Source organism: Cricetulus griseus, chromosome 2, assembly GCF_003668045.3.
Source record: "Cricetulus griseus strain 17A/GY chromosome 2, alternate assembly CriGri-PICRH-1.0, whole genome shotgun sequence".
Lineage (NCBI taxonomy): Eukaryota > Metazoa > Chordata > Mammalia > Rodentia > Cricetidae > Cricetulus > Cricetulus griseus.
Window position 1 is genome coordinate 400,989,063 of NC_048595.1, and position 24,448 is coordinate 401,013,510.

At 38.0% G+C, this 24,448-nt stretch overlaps 1 long non-coding RNA gene and 1 other non-coding gene across 2 annotated transcripts; one reads left to right on the plus strand and one right to left on the minus strand.

The window, feature by feature from the left end:
* Positions 1-2,330: 2,330 nt before the first annotated feature.
* Positions 2,331-6,678, plus strand: LOC113831650. Its single transcript, XR_004768652.1, has 3 exons — positions 2,331-2,392; positions 3,044-3,130; positions 6,026-6,678. It is a non-coding gene; the product is annotated as an uncharacterized LOC113831650 (long non-coding RNA).
* A 13,472-nt stretch (positions 6,679-20,150) lies between these two features.
* On the minus strand, positions 20,151-20,257 carry LOC113831651. The gene has a single exon (XR_003481769.1). It is a non-coding gene; the product is annotated as a U6 spliceosomal RNA (small nuclear RNA).
* Positions 20,258-24,448: the final 4,191 nt, after the last annotated feature.

Consider the following 24,448-nt stretch of genomic DNA (forward strand, 5'->3'; position numbering starts at 1 on the left):
CCTTCACCCTTACAGCATCCCCCCAAGAAGAAATTAAAAAACAAAAATCAAACCAAACCAAACCAAACCAAACCAAGACAAGACAAACAAACAAACAAAAACATCTCTTTGCTTCTCTATCTTTCCCACCTCTCTAACGTCTCTTAATTCATCATAGTGGCATTGGAAGCTTCAGTGTGTCACGCAGTATTCTCTTTAGTTCAATCAGCTTTACTTACAAAAAGTTCATTGCAATGAGTACATCATAATTGCTGGACCCTCACTGAAACTCCTCTTGAATATTCCCCACCTACTAGGAGTCATGGAGATCCTGCAGGTATCTTTCCACAATACTAGTCCCTTCATGTGCTCCAACAGGCCACAGATGGGGTAGGTGTTAGGGTGGTCCAACCCAAAGCCTTGGATGTGTGCCTGGGTGGTGCTGAGCTGTTTAGTCTGGGCCACTGATGTTCATCCTAACGCAAGGGGTAGAGCCGGCTCTTCTATGCCCATGCTACCAGGGTCAGTTCTCCTACACCCATACTGAAGGGTGGGGTCATCTCTCCAAAGTGGAGGGGCCAGCTATCCTGTGAGGGTTGTTGTCAACTCCCTTGCTACAGAGTCCAGTGAGGGGCAGGGCCAGCTTTCCCAGGGCCAATAAAGTGCGAGGCCGGCACAGCATGGCTCTCTGATTTCATCACACAGGGTTCCTATGCCTGCCTCCTTCCCCTGTGGTAACATGGGCCACAGACATCAACACAGATCCCAGATGCAATCAGAACCACATACCCAGACATGGCCCCCAGTAGCAACTTGAGCCTGGATGACATCATGGCTCCAGGCAACATCAAAGGACACCCAAATCAGGTTGGCTTAGGTTACAGCACAAGTCCTGGACACCAACAAGGCCTTTGACTTCAACACAGACTCCCGCTGTGGTAGGACCACCGATCCAGACATGGTCTTCGGCAGCAGCGGGTCTTGGTATCACCCTTGCCCCTGGTGGCAGCACAGCTCTTTCAGATCAACATGGCCCCAGCTGCAGCGTGGCCCTCAAACTCGAACAAGGCAACAGGTTTCAGTACAGACCCTAGGTTTCTATGTGGCCTTTGGTGGCAACGTGGCCAAGGATGTTTAACACAGACTACGAATGGGATAGGGCCACAGACAAAGACATGGCCTTCAGCAGCAGCTTGGTGTGTGCGTGGGGGGGGGCACCATGGCCCATTTCACCTATTTTCAGAACACATGAATTATTCTGCTTTTCTTTCTCTCCAATTTCTCTACCACACATTTGCTCATCATAATAGTAGTCATCTACCCGACACCTGGCAGGGCCCTGTGGCTGTCTTCAGCCACCCCACTCCTTGAGGACCCATCCTGGCATGTGGATGGCTAGCACCTGCCTGAGCTGAATGGCATCAATCAGGACCTAAACTATGTTCTTAAATTATGTTTTTAACTAACTTTTAAACCATTGGTTTTTTTTATTTTCAAAAGCAGTACTCGTTTTAAATCTGAATTTTTCTTAGTTTTTTCCCTTTTTTTTTCTGGTTGTCATAGTTCTTCTATGTATGAGTCACATCTTTTTGATGATTAATGTTGAAGGATTCCTTCATAGAGGGAGGACATTTAAGACTGAGAATAAAGAAAGGTTAGCAGTCTCAAGAAGTAACCAAAATTTATAGACTTCCAGAAGCTAAGAGAAGACACACAAAGGTTATCAAGCAGCGATGGTCGCTAAGGAGAAAATACTCAGGTGGCCAGCCTAACAGCGGACAAGCTGTGTAAGGAGCTTCAAGGATGCAGCTTCTGTGATGATTTCCCAGGGCGGGGTGAGCTTTGGTTGATGCAGATGCCTTTAATTCATCATTCTCTGTAATTAACCCTGAAATTAACCCTTCTGAATTAATTGTTCCCTATGCCAGACTTCAGTGGAAACTTATTCTTGATATGTTCATAGCACACTGTGTGAGAGGACATTTATTTACATTTTCTAGGAAAATAATCACAATGGTATTCATCATTATTCATGTCTTAGTTAATGTTTCTATTGTTTTGATAAAACACTAACCAATCTGGGCGTTGGTGGTGCACACCTTTAATCTCAGCACTGGGGAGGCAGAGGCAGGCGGATCTCTGTGGGTTCCAGGCCAGGCTGGTCTCCAGAGCAAGTGCCAGGATAGGTTCCAAAGCTACAGAGAAACCCTGTCTTGAAAAAAACAAAAACCCTGTAGCCAAAAGCAACTTGAAGAGGAAAGGGTTTATTTTAGTTTACAGTCCCACATCACAATCCATCAGTATTCTCACATTATCTGTCTTTGGAAAATAATTTTACTACTATATTTCTACAGAGAGGGACAGGAAGTGAGGAGGTGGGACTTCCACTCTGCAACAGCCTGCCACCTTCCAGGTAAAGTCCTAACTGCCAAATTGCTGATACCGTGTGAATTACCACTGGAAGGATAAACGGAATAATGAGACCAAGCTTTGCTCAGACTTCAGATTAATTTTCCTGTTTTACTGCCTCTAGGGTCAGAGCTACTGAGGACTCCACTAAGTTCTTGGTTTTTGCATCCATTGCAGTTTATTCATAATTATTGTTTTAAGCGTCGTGTCTGCACTGTTTTTGTAATTGTTTTACCTTTTGTTATTATAATTACATCTTCCACTCTTCCTTTTCTTCCCTCCAAATGATTCCCTATATCCTCTCTTGCTCACTTTCAAATTCATAGCTTCTTTCTTCATTAACTGTTATTGTGCATCATTGTTTTTAAAAAAATCTTATTCATATGTTTGTGAGTATCTGTGTTTGTTTGTATTGCCACATCTGTGCAGGTGTCCAAAGAGGCTAGAAAAGGGCATTATATCCACTAGAGATGGAGTTACAGGTGTTTGCAAGCCACCCTGCATGGACACTGGGAGCCACACTGTGTTTCCATTTGTAGCAATGGAAAGTTCTGAGCCATCTGGCCAGTCCCACCATTTTATCTTTTAAATTCTCCTCCAATCTTGTTCTTTGCCGATCATCTTCCTAATCTTTTTTTTTTTTTTTTTCCTATAGGTTGTTTTGCCGTTTTACATGTTATTCCAAGCAAAGGGACTAAACAACCCTCATTCAAACCATTCTGACTGACTTTAAATGCCTCAGGTAAGTTATATTTTTTTTGCTTTAAATTATTTCATTGCTTACTTCCTATAACAATTTATATCTTGTGTTGCTTATAGAGATTTAAAAGATTAATTAATTTTACATGATTAGTTTTATAATAAACATTGTTATTGTTGGGAGAAAAAAAACACTAAAAGCTGGTAAGTTAAAAGGGAAAAGGCAAATTATCTCTTTTGTCCCTAGTCTACAAAGAAATAAGGTTAAATAAGGTATTGTCTTAGTGTTTCTATTGCTGTGCTGAAACACCATGACCAAAAGGCAAGCTGAGAAGGAAAGGATTTATTTGGCTTATACTTCCATACTGTTGTTCATTGTCAAAGAAGTCAAGAAAGGAACTTAAGCAGGGCAGGAACCTAGAGGCAGGAGCTGATGCATAGGTCATGGAGAGGTGCTGTTTACTTATTTGCTCCACACAGCTTGCTTAGCCTGGTTTTTTGTTTTTGTTTTTAGAGACAGGGCTTCTCTGTAGCTTTGGAGCCTGTCCTAGAACTCATTCTGTAGACCAGGCTGGACTTGAACTCACAGACATCTGTCAGTCAGCTGCCTTTCTTCCTTTTTTTTTGTTTTTTAATAGATCCTAGGACCACCCACAATGGGCTGGGCCCTCACCCACCAATCACTAATTAAAAAAAAAGTCTTACAGCCAGATCTTATGGAGGCATTTTATCAATTAATGTTTCCTCCTTTCAGATGATTCTATAAGATTAGTCAACACAGAGATACAACTGCAGTTGTTTTACACAAATGGAAAGAGAATAGCCGTAAAGCTCAGGAAATGGAGCAAGAGTGACAGGAAAGTCTTTAACAAGTAAGGAAGTCCTTTTTCTGAGATTACCAGAGAGTGTGATATGATGATGTGGAAAAAAAAAAGACACTGCATGGATGAAGAAGCTGTGATACTTGTCAACAAAGGCCACAGTTTAGTTAAGCCTTGAAATGCTAAAACCAAATTAAATTAGCCCTGACTTTGAGGGAAAACAAGAAGCTATTGTCTTATTTGGATATACCAGACCTACATGATCCATGAGATATAATTTTTAAATTTTTAAATATTTTGAGATTATAATACAATTACACCATTTGTCCCTTCCTTCTCCTCTCTCCCAACCATCCCACTTTTCTTCCCCAGTCTCCTTCAAATTCATGAGCTCTTTTACTCCCCACTCATAGTTAATTCATGAATATATTTATATAGATTAATATACACGTATTCCTAAATATAACCTGTTCACTCCATATACTGTTACTTTTATGCATGTTTTAGGGACTGACCATTTGGCACTGGACAATCACTGTAATCTTCCCTGGGAAAGGCCACTGTTTCTGCTACCAGCTTTCCCTAGTTGTCTGTTGTTATGATAAATCTTTCCGCCAAAGCCGCCTGAGCCCTACCGCCATGTGGGCAGTCTCGCCAGCTGCCCAAGTTCTGCCTGCCACGTGGATGGACAAAATAATATACAGACTTATATTAGGTACAAATGCTGCTTGGCCAATGACTAGGATTTCTCATCTGTTAGCTCAGTCTTAATTATCATAAATCTATATATTTTATAAGACTTATCCTATCAGACGCCTTCCATTGGCGCCCTCCCTTGCTGGTGGATTACATGGAGCCACTGGGGAGGTAAAGGGGAAAGGGGGGACTTCCTGTTTTTCTTGGCTTAAATATGAGTCTCCTTGCTATGTAACTTCCTGCCTGGATCACCACTTCTCTACTACATTTCCCAGAATCCTCTTTGACTTCTAGTCCTGCCTAATTGGCTGCCTCATTGGCCAAATAGTACTTTATTTATCATCCAGTAACACATACACAGAAGCACTTCCCCCATCAGTCTGTAATTCTTCATGTAGGGTTGAGGCCTCTTGTGCTTTTCCCTTACACTTTTGTTGGAATCCAGCCCCCATGGGGTCTCTAAGAGTTGTTTTCCAGCATAACCACAGGTACCTCCTGTTTTCCTGACCTCACCCCACTGGGATCAATATCCTGTTTGAAACCTTTGACCTGGGGCTTTTGTAAGTTTGTATATAAGGCTGCTCCATAAGAAAGGTGAGAGAGATTCTCTCAGAAAAGGACCAGGAGTCTTGTGGTTCATCCAAATCTCCAGGCTTTCGCCCAATACTCGGACTTGTGGTTCATCCAAATCTCCAGGCTTTCGCCCAATACTCAGACTTAGTGGTCAAGAGCAGCCACAAATGGAGGTTTCACTGAGATCAGGAAAGAAAGAGGACCCTGAGAGATCACCCTCAGAAGGCTGGAAAGCAAGTAAGGAGTTGTGAGGGTGAATTGCAAAAGGTACTAGAAAATAGGTATCTCAACTCCTAAGAGAGTTGGATTGTAAAGGCACTGGAAAAGGGGTGCCTCAACTCCTAATAGAGTTGGATTGGAATAGAGATTACAGTCAATCACACAGATAAAGTTTAAAGAGACAAGGTACTGGTAAGATTTAATTTAAACTTTGGATTAAAGAAATGTGGGAAATCCTCCACTGAGGAATCCCTCCTCCTCAAGCTACCCACCAGCAGCCAGCTGACCCAGCAGCCTGAGCCCTTGTCCACTCAAGCCCACTGTGGGCTCCAGTCAGCCAGCAATGATGTGGTGTGCACAGGCTGGCTGGAGAAATTGCCTCCTGAGAAAAAGTTGGGGCACTATGCTTGGAAGAACCCTTACCTTCAACAAACAAGAGCTCCAAAAGAGGTTTATGTTTGATATCATTAGCAATGAGCACACCTTCTACTTGGTGGCTGAGACAGAGGCTGACATGAATAGGTGGGTCCAGAGCATCTGCCAGATCTGCGGCTTCAGTCAGACTAAAGAGAGCACTGATGCCCTGAGAAACCTTTCTTCAGTCAGTCATAGTCTCTGCTCTTCTCCAGCTGAATTCAGCAGCTCCAGTCATCACCTGCTCTGAGCAAGAAAGTCCTCAGCCCTTTCACACTCTATCCAGCTACCTGTGTCAAGACACATCCAGCCTGCCTTGTCCACCAGTCCACCTCAGGAGTATCAACACCTGCACCAATGCATAAAATGCATGGAATGCCAGCTTCTCTCAGAGCACCGGACAGGAGAGTGATACAGCTGCACAAAAACTTGCCCAGGGCAATAGACACTGTACAACACTGTTATCAATGAGCTCCCTTTCAAGACACCTGTCACCAAATCTTTGTCCACGGTCAACCACACCTTTAACTCCAGCTCCTCCCAGTACTGCCTTTCCATCTCCAATACAGACTCCAGAGACAGTGAGGAGAACTATGTCCCTATGCAGAACCCAATGACTTCATCCCCTGTATCCAGTGGCACTAACAGCCCAGCTCCAAAGAAGAGTACTGGAAATGTGAATTACATAGCCCTGGACTTTCAGCCGGTCTCCTAGAGCCTTCATCGCAAGCCATCCACATTATCTGTTGCATCGGGTGAGAAAGGAGAATATGTCCAAGTGGATAAAGAAAAGACCCAGGACCTACAAAAGACCATACAGGAATAGACAAAGGATGTGGCAGTCCTCAAGACCCTCCAAAGATGCCAAGCTATGGTAAGGATTGCCATCCCTGACACCTCCTCTCCTTTGTGACTTTTGTTCAAAAGATGTATGTATGTCCTGTATGTATGGTGTGGCCACATGTGTGTATGAAGTGTGATCATAAATGTGTGACTGTTAACAAAAGAATGCTATTGTGTTGTCTTTAAATAGTTAATTGCTGGGGAAGGAGCAATAGTTGTTAAAGTACAGGTTACTTGGCGGGGGAAATGTCTGCTTTTGTTTCAACTGAGGGTGAATTGCTGTGGATTCCTTCCAGATTGGTATGGTTTCATGGGGCAGGACCCCCTAAAGCAGTGGCTCAGGTGATCCGATATTTGTTTTCATTTAAATTTAGTTGGTTAGAAATGGTACTGGTCACAGTCGATCACTTTTTAAAGGAAAAAGAAATGATACTTTGTATTGGAATGGATCCTCATTTGTTGATACTTTGTATTGGAAAGGATCTTACTAGTTAGTTTTTCTAGATATATAGATATTCTTCATACCATTCAAAGACCAATGGAATATATATATATATATACATATATATATATATATATATATATATATATATATATATATATATATTCCTTCTATGGTCTTTGATGGAGTTGAAGATATATAGTTACAGTAACACACTAAGATAGAATGGTTAAAATCTTATAGTTCTTACTTGATAGCTGTTTTGTTATATATAAAGAAGGGGGAGATGTTGGAACCCAGCCTCCTGGGGTCTCTAAGAGTTGTTTTCCAGCATAACCACAGGTACCTCCTGTTTTCCTGACCTCACCCCACTGGGATCAGTATCCTGTTGTGAACCCTTTGACCTGGGGTTTTTGTAAGTTTGTATATAAGGCTGCTCCACAAGAAAGGTGAGAGAGATTCTCTCAGAAAAGGACCAGGAGTCTTGTGGTTCATCCAAATCTCCAGGCTTCCGCCCAATACTCGGACTTAGTGGCCAAGAGCAGCCAAACGCTTTGGCATGTCTCTTGGTACTGTCCTTGTTTAGCTCATATTTGGGTGGTTGTGCTGGGGAAACCTATGGATGTAGCCTCTGATGTTACTAGAAGACATAGTCTCACAGCAAACTCACTTATCCTCTGGCTCTTACAAGCTTTCTGCCCCCTCTTACTCAGTGTTCTTTGAGCCTTAGGTGTGGAAGTGTTGGGTAGAAGCATCAGTTAGGACTGAGCTCTACAACTCTGCATTTTGGTTGGTTGTATTTTTCTGTAGCACTTTAAGATATGTTGTTATTTTCAAGGATTCTCTTCCTGTGAGACTCAATGACATTGCTTGTAGCAAAGCTCTTTGAGGGAGACATTATCATTTGGGTTTTATCAAGTTGGTAGTTAAAACCATTCAGATTGACTTGTACATGTGACATAAGCAGTAAATAACAGAGCGGGTACCTGCGTTACTCATAAATATTGTAATTATTCTCTTTCTGGTGCCTAAGCTTTAAAAGAAAGTAAAAATGATGTCAGAAGTAAAGAGGAAAACAGAAAAGAGGAAATGAAGGAAGGGGAGGTGGAAGCAGTGTAAGAGAGGGAGAGAGAGGGGAAGGGAGATAGGAGGAAAGGAAGAGTTCCTAGGTCTATAAACAACCAATATTCTGAGTCAGGTTATTTGAAAAGCATCTGGGCACTCATTAATTTTAGAGATATTTTTAGAGGATTCTAATATAAAACCAGTATTAAAAGCTGCTGTCATAAATCTTAATTTCTCAAGCTTAATTTTCAAAAAAACTGCAAATAGGTCAAGAGGTAGGTTCCAAACCATTATGGGTTGTTGAAGGTGACTCAGAACAAAAATAGGTACATTATACGCATTGAGGAGCAGCTAGCCAGCAGTGTCTAGTTGCTGAGAAAAGGTGTAAGCAGAGAAAAGATTGTTATTCAATTACAGAGAAAGTATATTTTGCTATAAAGTATTCTGCAAGAAGTACCTCTGATAGAAAGCCATAAGTAAAAAGCTTTGTGCTTAGCTACCACTGTAGCAGAAGACACAACAGGAGGGCCCACTGAGAGAGAAAACAAGAAAAAGTGCTAGCACAGATGGGGAAATAGTCATAATTTCTTTGAGATAAGAGTGATGGATGTCAATCAAAATACATTTTGGGGACAGAATATTGAAGCCATTCCTTGTGATTGGCCTTGATGGCTCTGTTCAGGAGTGCAAAGAAGTGTGCTCTGAAAGCTTTAGGAATAGGCTGTTTGAGAAAATTACTGAAAGAATGAGAAAATTACTTGATTACAACAACCACAAGTGTGGACAGGGCTCTTCAAGGGTGAAAGACCATGGATTTGTGGATGCATCAAATAGTTTTAATGTGTCCCTAGATAGCATGTTGCCTTACTAAGCTCAAAGATGGATACAATGAAGAATAATGTTATATGCACAAGGAGAAATAAAATATTAAAGTACATAATACATTTCACAACTGACGGCATTGTATAGTATAAATAGTCAATAAATTATAAATTTTCAAAATTCCCTTAGGAATTTAAAACTAGTCAGATAGAATGACTAATTGCCTAAATTGATCAGCCTTATTATTGAAAGGAATCTATACAAACACTTTAAAAAATCAATGGAAAATAATTAGAAAAGCTGAGATTAATAAGAAGATAAGTCAAAATATGTTGTATACATGTATGAGATTCTCAAAGAATATTTGTTATTATTTAAGAATATTTTTAAAAGACAATACTAATTAAAATCTCAAAACTATGTCTAAAATTCATATATGAGTGAGTACATACCATGTTTGTCTTTTTGTGACTGGGTTACCTCACTCAGGATGGTTTCTTCTTGTTCCATCCATTTGCCTGAGAATTTCAAGATTCCATTGCTTTTATCTGCTGAGTGGTACTCCATTGTATAAATGTACCACATTTTCTCTATCCATTCTTCAGTTGAGGTGCATCTAGGTTGATTCCAGGTTCTGGCTATTACAAACAATGTTGCTATGAACATGGCTGAACATATGTCCTTGTTGTATGAACATGCATTATTTGGGTATATGCCCAAGAGAGGAATTGCTGGATCTTGAGGTAGACTGATTCCCATTTTCCTGAACAACCACCATACTGATTTCCAGAGTGGTCTTACAATTTGCGCTCCCACCAGCAATAGAGAAGTGTTCCTTTTTCTCCACATCCTCTCCAGCATAGACTGTCATTGGTGTTTTTGATTTTAGCCTTTCTGACAGGTGTGAGGTGGTATCTCAGAGTTGTTTTGAGTTGCATTTCCCTGATGTCCAATGATTTTGAGCACTTTCTCAAGTGTCTTTCAGCCATTTCAGATTCCTCTGTTGAGAATTCTCTATTTAGTTCTGTACCCCACTTTTTAATTTCATTGTTTGGTGTTCTGGTGGGTGGCCTCTTGAATTCATTGTGTATTTTGGAGATCAGCCCTCTGTCAGATGTGGGGTTGGTGAAGAACTTTTCCCATTCTGTGGGCTGTTGTTTTGTCTTACTAACAGTATCCTTTGCCTTACAGAAATTGTCTCAGTTTCAGGAGGTCCCATTTATTAATTGTCGATCTCAATGTCTGTGCTACTGGTGTAATGTTCAAAAATAAGGTGTTCATAGGTGTGTGGGTTAATATCAGGGTTTTCAATTAGAGCAAAGGATTACCAGTCTATAATCCTCTTCACCAAAGAAACTAGGAAACATGAAGCACTCTAAGGGATAAATGCATGGACCCCAGGAATGGGAAGGAACAGAAACTCCTGAGCTAATTGGGAGCATGAGGGTAGGGGAGAGGGAGCTGCCAGAATGAGAGGAGGAGAAGAGGAGAGGAGAGGAGGAAATGGAGGAGCAGAAATGTTGAGTTGGGGGAAGAATAGAGGAAAGCAGGATGAGAGATACCATATTAGAGGGAGCCATTATAGGTCCAAAGAGAGATCTGGCAATAGGGAGATTTCCAGAGACCTACAAGGATGACAGGATCTGACAATCCAGGCAATGGTGGAGAGGATAACCTAAATGCCCTTCCCCTAAAATGAGATTGATGACTACTTTTTATGCCATTCTAGAGCCCTCATCCAGTGGCTGATGGAAGCAGAGGCAGACATCCACAGATATACACTGAACTGAACTCTGGAACTTAGTTGCAGAGAGGGAGGAATGAAGATCGAAGGGGTCGGTACCAGGGTGGTGAAACCCACACAAACAGCTGGCCTGAACAAGGGGGAGCACATTGACCCCAGATACTGTCTGGGAGGCCAATACAGGACTGATCCAGATCCTTGGACATGGTTGTCAATGAGTAGGCCTCTGCACTCCAGGGGGCCCCTGATAGTGGATTATTATTTTTCCCTGGTGTAAAGAGGGATGCACTCTTGCTCTGGACACATGGGGAAGGGTCTAGGCCCAGCCCAGGATGATGTGGTGGACTTTGTGGAGCCCCCGTTGAGGGTCCTACCCTGCCTGGGGAGTGGAGGGTGGATGTGGTGGGGGAGTAAATCGGGGGTGAGGGAGGAGGGTAGGGATGAGGGGAGGGTGAAGGAGAAAGGATTGACGTGTGAAACAAGCTTGTTCCTAATTTGAACTAATAAAAAATTAAAAAAACTTAAAACTATGATCTAATGCTGTTATAATCAAACTCACTATTGAAGTATATAACGAAAGTGAACCTTAGACTGCTTCCAAAGGTCACAGGGGTCTACAGACTATTCGAGGGGCAGATAGTGTTCCAACTGCAAAACTTTCTTGAGTGATAGCTCCATAAAAATGCATGGATCTCACACAAATAAATTTTAATATGCACTTTTCAAATGACAAATTTAATTAGTGGGAAGTTATATAAATGTCAATAGATGGCAAAAAAGTGATGTGACTCAGAATCTTAAAATAGTTTGAAAAAAATGTTCCATTCTGAAATAAGACAAGTAGTTTCCAGAAAATAATAGATTGAAGCAACCGTTAGTCTTCAGTTGTTTCCCCCTGGAAAATATAGAAAGCTACAAAAGTTATAAATTGATTAAAATAATAAAGTTTGGACTATTATATAACTAAGAGTTTTGTCAAACTAATTTAAAGATGGAAATATGTTCTGACAAGAACCCCACCTCCCTTTGTTTCTCTTAGTCACTGGCACATGGAATTCTCTACCATTTGGGCATAAATGCTGGGTTGTATCATACATGAAGCCACAATAAAACATAAACTGCCAGAGACTGAGTTCTGAGGCATATTCGCATCTTGATTGGGTTCCATCATGGATTAATTTCTCATTAGTTTTCTACAACACTTTATTGAAGACAAAGTATAATTACCCTTGCTATAAAACAAATACTAAATACATTCCAAAGGAGAGATCTGTGGCCAAGATTAGCTTCATATTGAATAAATGAAATTTAAAGAGGAATATAAAATTTTTATATATAATTTAAAATCTGTAATCATCTAGAATTTTTACAGACTGTCATTAGCAGATGTGTTTAGCTATAATCATGTTTTCAAATACTGCGGGGGTAGAATGAAACTCTAGCATAAAATTACTAAAGGGATCAGACAAGCCATTCATTACACATTCAAGAGAATATGGCTGCCATATGTAATTGTAATCTCATTGAGGTTATGAAGCAGTTACCATAACTTCTCCCCTACCACATGGAACTATCTCAATAGCATTTGGATAACTTGTTCTACATTAGTAAACTAGTAAGTTGATTAGTAAACACTTTTCATATTCATTCTGGAAGATAATTCTTATTTTTTTCTTCTCAAAGCCATATTCTGCAGCATCACTATCTCTTGTTAAAAATTGCCAATACGATTCTTTTTTTACTTCTGAGAGCTGTTTATTCAATTCATCAGTATTTTGTTAATTGTATGATTTTCACCTATTTAATCTCTTCATTTCTTCATAGAGTCAAGATATTAATCTCCAATCTCATATGTAATTGACATTTGTCTCTTTTTAAAGAAGGATTTCTTTTGCTATGTAGATTTTTACTTTCTTTTAGTTCCAATTGTAAGTTTATGTATGGTCTTATTTATTACATTGTTAGAATAACTTTCAGAAAATCTTTTTCTATGCCCATATCTTTATATGATTTATTTTTCTATTTATTTCTAGTTTAATCTTGTGATAATTTGATAAGCTATTTAAATTATTTTGTCTTTGTTAAAACATTGTTGTGGCCTAGAATGTAGTCTATTTTACAGAAAGCTCTATGGGCATTGTGAATAAAATGTGCTCTATTGTTGTTAGAGAAAATATTCAGTAAATATGTGTTCAGTTCATTAGATCTGTGGTATATTTTAACTCTGAATTTTTGTTGACTTTTAGTTCAGATGCCATATCTAAAAATGAGAGTGGCAAGTTAAAGTTACCCACTGTTATTATAAAAGGACTTGAATCAGGAAGTATCTGACCTTGTACTCCATTTACCATTTGTTTCCATAGAGTGGGTGTCATGGCCTAGTGGGATAGATCCTTGGGTAAAAGTTCTTGCTTCCATGACTGAGAGCATGAGATCAATCCCTGGAACTCCCATGGTTGAAGGAGAGAACTGATTCTTACAAGTTGTCCTCTGACTTCTATTTTAAGCTTCCATTTGCTTGACACATTGATTTCCATCTTTTGACTTTGTAGCTGTGGTATTTTTGCCAATGATGAGTGTTTCTTGGAGATGAAAAATACTTAGAGTTTGTTTTTAAATCTAGCCAGTCATTTTGCATTCCTTTAAGGTGTATTAAGGCTGATTACTCTTTAGGTTATTAATTAGAAATATTTTCTAATTCCTGTAATTTTGTTGGTTGTTTTTCTGGTTGACTAGATCATTGTTTTTTATCCCTTGTTAGTATTAGGGGCTTGCTAATTTACTGAGTTTGGAATGTAAGATTCCTTCTCAATTGTCCTTCATCTATCCTCTGATGAAATTTATTCTTCCCGATGCTCTCATAGTTGTGGCAGTCTTTTTTCCTTATATGTATAGTATTACTTTAAATATCTTTTGGAATAAAGTTTTGGCAGTTTGGTGGTCCTAAACTGCCTTAGATTTTACTTTTCAGGAAATAGTCCATTTCTTTGCCAGTTTTAAAAGACAGTTTTACTAAATATAACAATCCCAGTTGGCATTTATTTACATTTATTATTTGGAATATATCATCTCATGCTTCCCCAAGTTTGAGAATTTCTGGTAAGAGGTCTGATTTTATTATGTTGCTTCTGCCAAAAGTGTGTTGGCATATTCTGCTTACAACATTTGAAAATTCCTATATTATATTTATAATATCTTGACAATGGTATATTCTAGAGAAATTCTTCTCTGTTCATGTCTAGCTGAGGTTCTAAATGCCTATTATATTTTGATGTCCATTCTGGTTTAATTTTTCTGCCTTAATTTTCCACATAGATTTTTCTAGACCTTAGCCTTTCTCTGCTCCTTTTATACTTGAGGATTTTGTGGTTCAATCTCTTGATTATGTCCCTGAGTTCTTGAAGTACTGTTCATGCTACCCTTTTTCACTGATGTCTAAATGTACTTCCATCCCTGCTGTTCTTTCTTCTACTTGAGACATTGCTGGATGATGCTCAATGCTGCACCATTTATTTGCTAAATTTATTTTATGTGCAGTTTTTATATTTGCTCATATCTGTTTTACAGTATCAATGACTTTAATAATTTATCTCACATTTTTGAATGTTATTTCCATAGCCATGATTTTTCATCTTCTTTGGTAATTTTATTATTTAGGTGTGGAGTTATTTCTTCACACATTTGAGTCATCTCACTCAATTATATTCACAGATAACATTAAAAGTAGAGGTGGAAATGTTTTCCTGGTACTTGCTCTTCCATTACCTTTGGTTTTGGTTGCTGAGGAGTCAAGAGCTTTGGGAGATTTTGTGCTACTGTGTTTCCTCATAGTTTTTATCTGTTTTGCTCTGCACATCTGTTGAGATGCAGGTGTCCTCCCTTTCACTCTTCCCTCCTCTTCCTGAGTTTATCTTGTTCTTTGTAGAACTTCTTGGTTAGTTATCTTCACTGGGGCCTATTATCCCCTCTCTGTTTACAGAACAATTTGGTTGAAACAAAAGTAACAGTGATTGACAGCCAAGTTAGTGTTAACCTACAGGAGAATACACCATGAACCTTAAAAAGATTCAGAGAGAGAATTGCTATGACATGGTCAGACAAAACTGTATCCCATAGACTTTTTAGATCTTAGAGTACAAATAATTAAAGAGAGGGGAAAGAGGAAAATTGGAAAACAGGGAGTAAGATAAGAACAACAGAGAAAGTCCCTGAGAAATAACAGAGAAAATATTATAGTATGATACAGAAATAGGAAAGGCTCACAACAAAGCCTAATCAGGCTAGATATACGCTAAAATAAAGAGACTGAGCAGTTAGAATTCAAAAGTGTGACACAAAAAACAATAGAAACAAAACAGAGAGAATATATCATGAATTAGGTGATGCTCTTCATTCCCCAATTAATCTTTTCAGTTTGGCAGGTAGGAGAGAGCTGCATGAGAGCATCCACTGTCTCAGTTAGGGTTTCTATGGCTGTGAAGAGACACCACAAAGAAAATATTTAATTTTGGTGACTAGCTAACAGTTCAGAGGTTCATTTCATTATCATCATGGCAGGATCATGTAGGCAGACATGTTGCTGGAGAAGTAGCTGAGAGTCCTACATCTTGCAGGCAACAAGAAGTGACCTGTGACGTTGGTAGGTATTTTGAGCATAGGAAACCTCAAAGCTACCCCTCACACTGACATACTTCCTTCAACAAGTCCATACCTATTCCACCAAAGCTGCACACCCTAATAGTAACACTCCCTATAAACTTATGGGGCCAATATATTCAAACTACAATAGACACCATTATCACAGACACCCTTATAAAAGATCACATTTAATTGGGGTGGCTCACTTATAGTTCAGGAGTTCAGTTAATTATCATCATGGTTGGACCTGGTGGCATGCAGGCATATATGATGGTGAAGTATCTGAGAGTCCTACCTCTTGGGCAGTCAACAGGAAGTGGTCTGAGACACAGGGTGGTATTTTGAACATATATGAGCCCTCAAAGCCCACCTCCACAGTGACACACTTTCTCCAACAAGACGCACCTATACCAACAAGGCCACACTTCTATTTGGGGAAGATTTTTTCTTCAAACCACCACATCTAACCTTCAAGAAAGAGGCAAACATGAAACTACAGGATCTTTGTATACTGGAATGGCCTGGTTTTAGCATGTTCTCTGTTGAAGGTAATGAGTTAAAGCTTTGTAATAATATTCTCATACAGAGAGACTTGGAACTGGTGGTTATTAGAGGATGCTTACACTTGGCTTTCAAAGGTTCTCACCTAACACAGTTCATCTTTTTTTAAAAAGCTGATGAGAAAAGAAAACACATTCACCTTCAACCCAGATAACTTATTGCTGATGCCAGAAAGCAGAATTTAGCAGTGCCTTCTGCATTTTAGTTGGCGATATGTTACACCATCTGCTGCACTTGCTTGCTGATAGTTGGAGATAGGTAACCCCTGGCACCAGAGGCAGCTAAAACAGCTGCAATTTTACTGGTTGTTCTTTTGCTGCATTTTTATGCAAGTTGTACATCCAGGATTTCATGTCCTAGGGTATCATACTGTCTCCCAAGGCCAAATCATTTAAACCAAGGTCAATAAATGTTTCCCTGAGAAAAATGATAATTCAGGACCTCATCTTGCAGGTTTTGTAATCATCAAAATTATTTTTAACTTTTACAGACTGCTGCCTGTTTTACAGCCACAGTAGAAAGTCTAAAGTACTCTCGCACCAAAGCTTTACAAACATATCTTTTCTTACCTTTGAGAGACATATGTAGCAGGCCTGAAGTTCTCCTCTGATGTTACAGTTGTTCTTTAAGCCATATATAGTCCACTGTTCATCTGGCTGCTGATAGATCCAGTCAGTTTTTTTGAGTCTCCCCTCCTTCTTCATTTCAGAAAACCTAAAAATATGGTCGTTAAGTCATGCTGAGTACCACTTGACCAAGCCAGTTTGGCCCCTCACAGTCTTCCATTGCTCTGTGTCAAGCTCAGTTGTTGTGGCCCTTTCAGTCATCTGGCCTGAGCTTTACAGTTTTTCTCTTGACATCTATTTTTCTGCCACAAATTCAAAGAGACTGTTTTTTCAGACCATGTGCATCCAATTCTGTCACAGGCAAACAATTTCACCCATGTGAAATAATAAGCACAATGACCTGTGCATATAATTTTGTCTTCTGAAAGCACAGAACTTTTGTTTTGTAAAGCAGAACTACATTAGAAATTCTCTTTTGAAGGTAAGGCAATTTCAAAAACTTTTATTTACTGGCTTGTTTGATATATTTGATGTTTTCATTAAAATGAAGTTACAGCAATGCCTCTTCCCTTTTCTCACTCAAGCCCCACTCACCTAGCTAACCCCACTTAACCCCATGTACACCCCCCTAAATTGATAGCCTCAGTCCTTTTCCCTCCCTGTGTTGCTAAGTCAAAACAAGTGTCTCTTCTGGAGATATAAAACTGTTGTTTTTGTTTTCATCCACTTGCAGTAGAATGCTTCATTTTTCATCCAATAGGAGGCATATTAACACAAAATAAATTGATTTTACTAGTGTAGATGTGTGCGAGATACAGATGAAGTATATTTTGTTAGTAAAATTTATATATCAAAATATTTTTGTTCCCCTGAAAGACATTCTATCTATGAAATTATGTTGAATGAGTTACTTACAAGTACAGTTAAATGAGAAATCATTGTACCTATGAGTAATTAAGGTTCCATTTTTCTCTTATGAATTATCTAATTATGAAACATTAACAGTAAACTAATTTTTATTAAACTGAGAAATGAAGTGTTAGCCTCATTGTTTTACCTTCATAGTTCAAATGATAGTGGTATTTGCTGTCTTCAATCTTACATTTTAATATGCTAGTAAAATATTAAAGTATCTCATGAAGGTTGACTGTTCATATCATAATAATTTTAGGCAGTTTATCATATAATAATGGTATTGAACAAACTATAAGTAAACAACTTATATATTTTCAAAATTCATTTCTTGGCAATGATTTAAAAACATTTCAATATACTTCCAGTTAATACTAGATGTAAAACCTCTAAAATTTCATATTATAAATTTTAAAAAGTTTCTTAAGAATAAGCTGCTGACATGTTGAATCCTAGCTGAAGGACTTGAGCAGTTTCTTAATTAGCTTTTCTATTGCTATGAAGAGACATGAACATGACATTTCTTATAAAGGAAAATAATTGGAGCTGGTTTACAGTTTCAGAGGTGTAGTCTGTTATCACTATGGTGGGACATTGAGGCACCAAGGAAGACATGGTGCTAGAAAAAGAGCTGAGGGTTCTCCATCTTGATCCACAGGCAGCAGGAAGTGAACTGTGTTCCACACTGAACGTAGCTTGAGCATAAAAGACTTCAGAGCCCATCCCCACAGTGACATACTCCCTCCAACAAGGCCACACCTACTTCATGGGTTTAGTTGAACTTCTAGGTAGGAGTTTTCCTTCTAGCACCTTCAGTGGGGCTGAATTTGTGGATAGATAAGATAATTTGACTTTAACATGGAATATCTTATTTTTGCCATCTATGCCATCGAAATTTCTGCAGAGCATTGTAGGTGGACTTTTCTGTCCCTCCTTCCAGCTTATAAATCACAACATGGAAATGTAATTAATTATGAATGCTTAGCTGATAGCTTAGACTTGTTTCTAACTAGTTCTTATAACTTAAATTAACCCATATCTTTTAATCTATATTGTTGTATGTGGCTTGATTGCCTTTACTTTGTAAAGCCCATGCTACTTGCTTTGCATCCCTGTAGTCTCCTCCTAACCCCATTCTTTTTCTTCCCAGCATCCTCTGTGCCCAGAAATCCTACCTGGTTATTGATCATTTAGCTTTTTATTAAACCAGTCACAGTGACATATCTTCACAGAATGCAAAGGAATATTCCTTTGGTCTAAATAAAAAGGAAAGGTTTTATCTCTAATATAATAAAACTATAAACAATAAGACTATCAGTTAAGAGTTACATTTACAATGTCCAATCCATGTGTATTTGGTGATTTTGGAGAAAATATTTTATTATTTATCTTATCTTGGTGAGTTCAAAGTTCTGTACTCAAGTTATCTTCTATTATATCTAAGGAAAACTGCAACTATGATTAGCTAGTCTTCACCTCCATCAAAGACACTTCCTTAATAAACAGGAAGTGCAGAACAAGCAACTTCTGAAACTAAAGGAATAACAGAAACAGCCAGCTGCCTGGACAGTCACTTAAGTTTCCTCTGCAATGTCAGGGCATCTTGTTTTTGGCCTACAGGCTTAGAGTATCTACAGACTTTTATGTGAAGCAGAAATTTTTGAAGGACTGTTCTGCCCTTTCTTGTCAAAGTTTGGCAGTCAATTTTCTTTGTGTCCTGATGGTCCAGTTTGGACAGCATATTTTCAGCAGTTGAAGCAAGATCAGTTTCTTGTCCAAATATCTAGGTTTTGCCATAAAGAAAGCAGACTCCATGTGGGCACATCATCCTTTTTGGAAGTAAATTGGTGTTGCCAAGAGCAGAAGTGACTCACTGTCATGAAAAGCCCTATGCTATTAAAAGATTTTAAATGCCATATTCAGTGGGTCATTGAAACATTTGAAGATCACCTTTCTGTCTATACTGTATCTCTGTATGACCTTGAAAACATACCTAACATGACTATAAGTTTGATAGTTATAGATGACTAACTACTAGCCTGTGTTTATTATCCTAAATAGCTTTCAAATACTAGAACTTTACATAACCTTTTTGAATGAGCTACATAGATACAATACCTTAAACAAGAATAGAAACATATATGCAGTATAATAAAATAACTTAAATTTGTATCACTATAGAAAAATCCATACCAATGTAAAATATTTAAGACTAGTGGTTATTTAAAAGCAGACTTAATAATCCACTCTTTTATCTGATCATTTCTATACTATGGCTCCATTCTTCCTTCAGAAAGAAATCCTTGAATCTAACTCCTTGGTTTAGCTTTTTGTCCTATGACTAATAACAACTTGTAACCAACTCCTCCTAAATAATGGCAAACATCTGTAATTCATCAAATGACCAAAAGCCAGTCACCCCACCTCAAATGCTCTGTTTGCTTCTTGTACCTTTATAGGCATGTCCTTCTTTAAGTTAGCAAATTTTTTCTATGATCTTGTTGAAAATATTTTGGGGCCTTTGAGCTGGACTTATTCATCTTCTATTCCTATTATTCTTAAGTTTCTCTATTCATAGTGTCTCAGATTTCCTGGATGTTTCATTCCAGAAAAATTTAGCTTCTTTGACCAATGTATTCATTTCTTCTATCATATCTTCAATGTCTGAGATTCTTTTTTGCAGCTCTTGTATTCTGTTTATGAAGCTTGCCTCTATAGCTTCTGTTTGAATTCCTAAATTTTCATTTAAAAATTTGAAATGTTTCACAAATTTGTGTGTCATCCTTTCACAAGGACCACATGAATCTTTTCTGTATAATTTCAATTTTAGTATATGTGTTGATGAAGTGAGCACTCTTCACCTACATAAATATAAACATTTCAAAGATTACACAGAGTCCTAAAAATGACAGACTATTCCATACTTGTCTTATCTACGCAAATCCTAAAAGTTAAAAAAGCACAGAAAATTCAACTTGGTTTATTTTGTTCATTTTTTCATAATTTAGTATCCTTTAATTAGTAATAATTTAATTGGCAAAAACATGTTATTTCCTTATATTTTTCTTTGTATACAAATCTGTCAAAGTATAGCAATAATTTCATACCCAATCTCATGCAGCATAGAAAATTTTCAATGGTTACTTGTACAAAGATATTGATTATTTTCTTCATTTTATACATAGTGTCTGGCAGCTTCTTTGATGTCACATAAATTTATTTTGCTTCACACTGTTGGAGAATAAATGATTCCCACTGTGAATTAGAAGATGCAAGACTTCCAAAACTACTACAGTTTTGTTTCTTCAGTTAAAAGTCTATCCATTGCAGGGACTTTTATTAATCATTCCTAGATTTCTTTCCACTCATTCATTTGTCACAATGGGGACTTATTATTCGGGTAACAAGCAGAGTATAGAATGCAACAGGTAAAGAAATAAGACAACATGTGGTCTCTGTTCAGAGGTGTATGGCCAGCAAATTTGGAAGGGTAGACATTTAAACGGTATTTTATTCAAGGCAGTATGCTCTGGGGACAGGAGGTGTTTTCATATGAGCATAAAAGTGCCATGTGGAAGTCATAAATTTAGTACTAGAGAAATATGCATTTGGGGGAATAACATAATTCTGTCTTGGGAGATTAGAGAAAATACCTCAAAAGAAGGCAATATTCACTAGGGTTTGAAGGGTTGAATTTTTTCCAGTTAGCTTCCCAACACTAGAATTACAGGTGTTCATCCCTATGCCTTTTTAAAAATTATTTTCATATTTGAGATTATAATGTAATTGCATTATTTTCTCTTCCCTTTCTTCCCTCCAAAACCTCAGATGAGATGGCCAAAATAATAGATGGTACCTGCTCCAGTGGACGCAGGCTCTGTCCTGTTTCAAGACATCTTTCCTGACTTTTGGATAACTACTTGTGCTGTTTGTTTTGTATGTGTGAAACTATTAGGATCTCTTCAGTTGTATTTACTCCACCCACACCACATGAACCTGTGCACTGTAAGACAGACACTTGCTTAAAAGTGTCCTTACACCACTGATAACCATTATTTAATAACAGTTAATGATGAATAGATGCTGGACTATAAAATGAAATACAATATTCATTCTATTTTTATTAGATGTCTATATATTAGGATACAATTATTAGAACTATAGTGAAGAATATATATACATATATAACATGTATTTATTTTGTTGGTACACATCACTAAAGTAACAGAAAATTTGAACCTAGTGAGGTAAAATTCAGCAGTCAGAAAGAAGTATTCATTTGTTTTTTGTGTCTTGGGTTTTGTTTTCCTAAAAATCAAATTTATGGCATAATCTAATACAAGTGTTCCACTTCACTCTGCCTTCTTCTTTCAAGACTTAAGCTTCTGAAAGTTTAACATGTGAAGACTGTGAAGACATTTAAGTATATTAGTGTGCACTGGTAAAAAAAAAAAGATATGCGTTCTCATTTTTAATTTGCTTGCTTCCTAAATAGAGAAAGAAGGCATCAAGTTGGATAGGTGGATAAATGGAAAGGATCTGGGATGATATGAGAGCAGGGAAACATATAAGAATATGTTATATGGAAAAATCAATTTTCAATTTAAAAAACTTAAAAGCATGCATATGAGAAACAGAAAATATGAAAATTAAAATTTGAGACTCCTGAAATATTGAACAACTTTATGCTAAATTGTGTTGCAATGATAATTGACTGAAAAGTGGCTACTTAGTATATTTAAACCTGCTAGTAATTCTGCTAAGGTAAAGTTTTCATTTCAGAGACATCTACAACTTGAACTCAGATAGGTAGCATTACAGCAAAGCTCAAAGGAAGCTCAGATCAAGCTTCTTGACCTGTCTCAGCAGGGAGCATAGCCAATGCTCTGAATACTAACTTCTGTTATTACTGTGATGAAATACCTGAGAATAGCAATTTAAAGAAGGAAAAGGTCATTTCAAACTACAGTTCCAGGATTATCGTGTGGAGGCATTGTGGACTCAGGAGGTTGAGGCAGTTGGTCCCATTGCACTTGATTTCAGGAAGCAGAAAGGTGAATGGTTCTCAGGACCCTTTATATGTTTTTATTCAGTACAGGACTTCATTCAATGAGATGGTGCTGATGCATTTAATGTGGGTATTTGATATTTCCACATTAAATAACCTAATGTAGAAAATCCCTCACAGATATACTCAGTGGTTTGCTTTCATGATAATTTAAAATCTTGTCAACCTGACCTCAAGATGTACCATCATAATTACATATTATTATTTCATAGTAAAGAGCTCATATTTCTTCACATATAAGTGGCATTCTCATTCTATTTTATGAAAACATCTGTGGGATGTCTGAAAATTCAAAGAATATATCTGAGGGGCCAGAAAAAATATTTAGTAGTTAAGAGCACCTGTTGCTTTTGCAGAGGACCCATGTTTGTTTCCCAGTACCTACATAATGACTCACAGTCATCTGTAACTCCAGTTCCAGGGTATCTTATGTCTTCTTCTCAACTTCACAGCGGAGCATAAACATGCTTCTTATATATACATGCAAGCAAAACACTCATTCACATAAAATATAAATAAATAATTTTGAAAAATCAAAAACAAAGACAAGTCTTCCATGAACATGAAATGAAGCCCCCAGAGGTTCCTAAGCTAGAAATGATCTAAATACCTCCTCCTAGGGATGATCTTTCATGGAAGAGAAAGCATCATACAAGTTTCTAAAGGTGGGTAACAACCAATTGACATACCCAGCTACAAGACCTGTGAACCACAAAAATGACCAGTGTGGCATGAGAACCTTAAAGAGTGCATAGTGACTCATCTGTGAGCTCTACATCCTACTATCAACAGCTCCTCATTGCAGTAATTGTGGGTATGTGCCAGTGTGGTTAGCTTTTTATGTGAATTCTGGAAGTAAGAGCTCACATCCCCATGCTTGCCTGTCAAACACTTAACTGACTGATCCATCTACTCAACCTAAAGATAATTTAATATTAAAGAGTATTTCACTCCTTTCTCCTTATCAAATACCTCACCCCAGGGCTCTGGTAACTCTGCAAAAGAAGAGGCAGAAAGAGTGTAAATGCCATAGAAGATGAAGGACAACAAGGAATCAAGGCCTTCTAGACACAACAGGGCTGGCACACATATGAACTTACAGGGACTATGGCAGCATGCACAGGGTCTCCAAGGGTCTGCAACAATGAGGGTCCTAGAGTTGAAAGGAGAAGTAGATACATGACCCCAGTCCTAACCCAGAATCTATCTATCTCCAATTAAAAGCCACTTGCAAATGAAAAATTAGTTTTCTACAAGGGAAAACAAGCCACTCTTAAGGGTTAGTCCCATGTCCAGCAGCAGATGTCCAACTCAAAATGACTAAGCAACATTTTTGGAGGTTCTCTGTTTCAAAATGTTAAGTAAGTCCATTTTGTCTTAGACTTTGCAGGTCCTCTGCCTCTGTATTATGGCTTCTGGTCTGGGGTTTTTGCGTGTGTAGATGTGTGTGTATTTCTACATCTATATGTGTTTCTTATGCTTTTTCTTTGGTTCTATTTCTTGTTTTGTCATGTTCCAATTTGTTTGTATTTGTGTCTTTTATTTTATTGCTTAGATTCCTGTTTGTTTCTAATAAGAGACACAAAGGGCATGGAACTGGAGGGCAGGGGAGATAGAGAGGAACTGGGCAGGAAAACCCATAATCAGAGCATACTGAATGAAAAAAAGATTTTCAAAAAAGAAAAAAAAAAGAATATTCTAAATATTTGAGTGGGCCAGGAGACTATATTTCTGAAGTTCAATAAAAGTACATTCAAACAAATTTTACATACATATTCTTCTACCCAAATTGCTTTTGAAATATGTTATTGGTTCATAATCCTGCAAGGAATCTAAGATTCTTATTCCTCTAGACAGTTCTCACACAACACTATCCAGACTGTAATCAGATATTGAAAGGAAAGCACACATGTCTTCTCTGGCTCATCTCTTTGTCTAAGTTCTTTGGTTGGTTGGGGAGAAGGTTGTTTTTTCTTG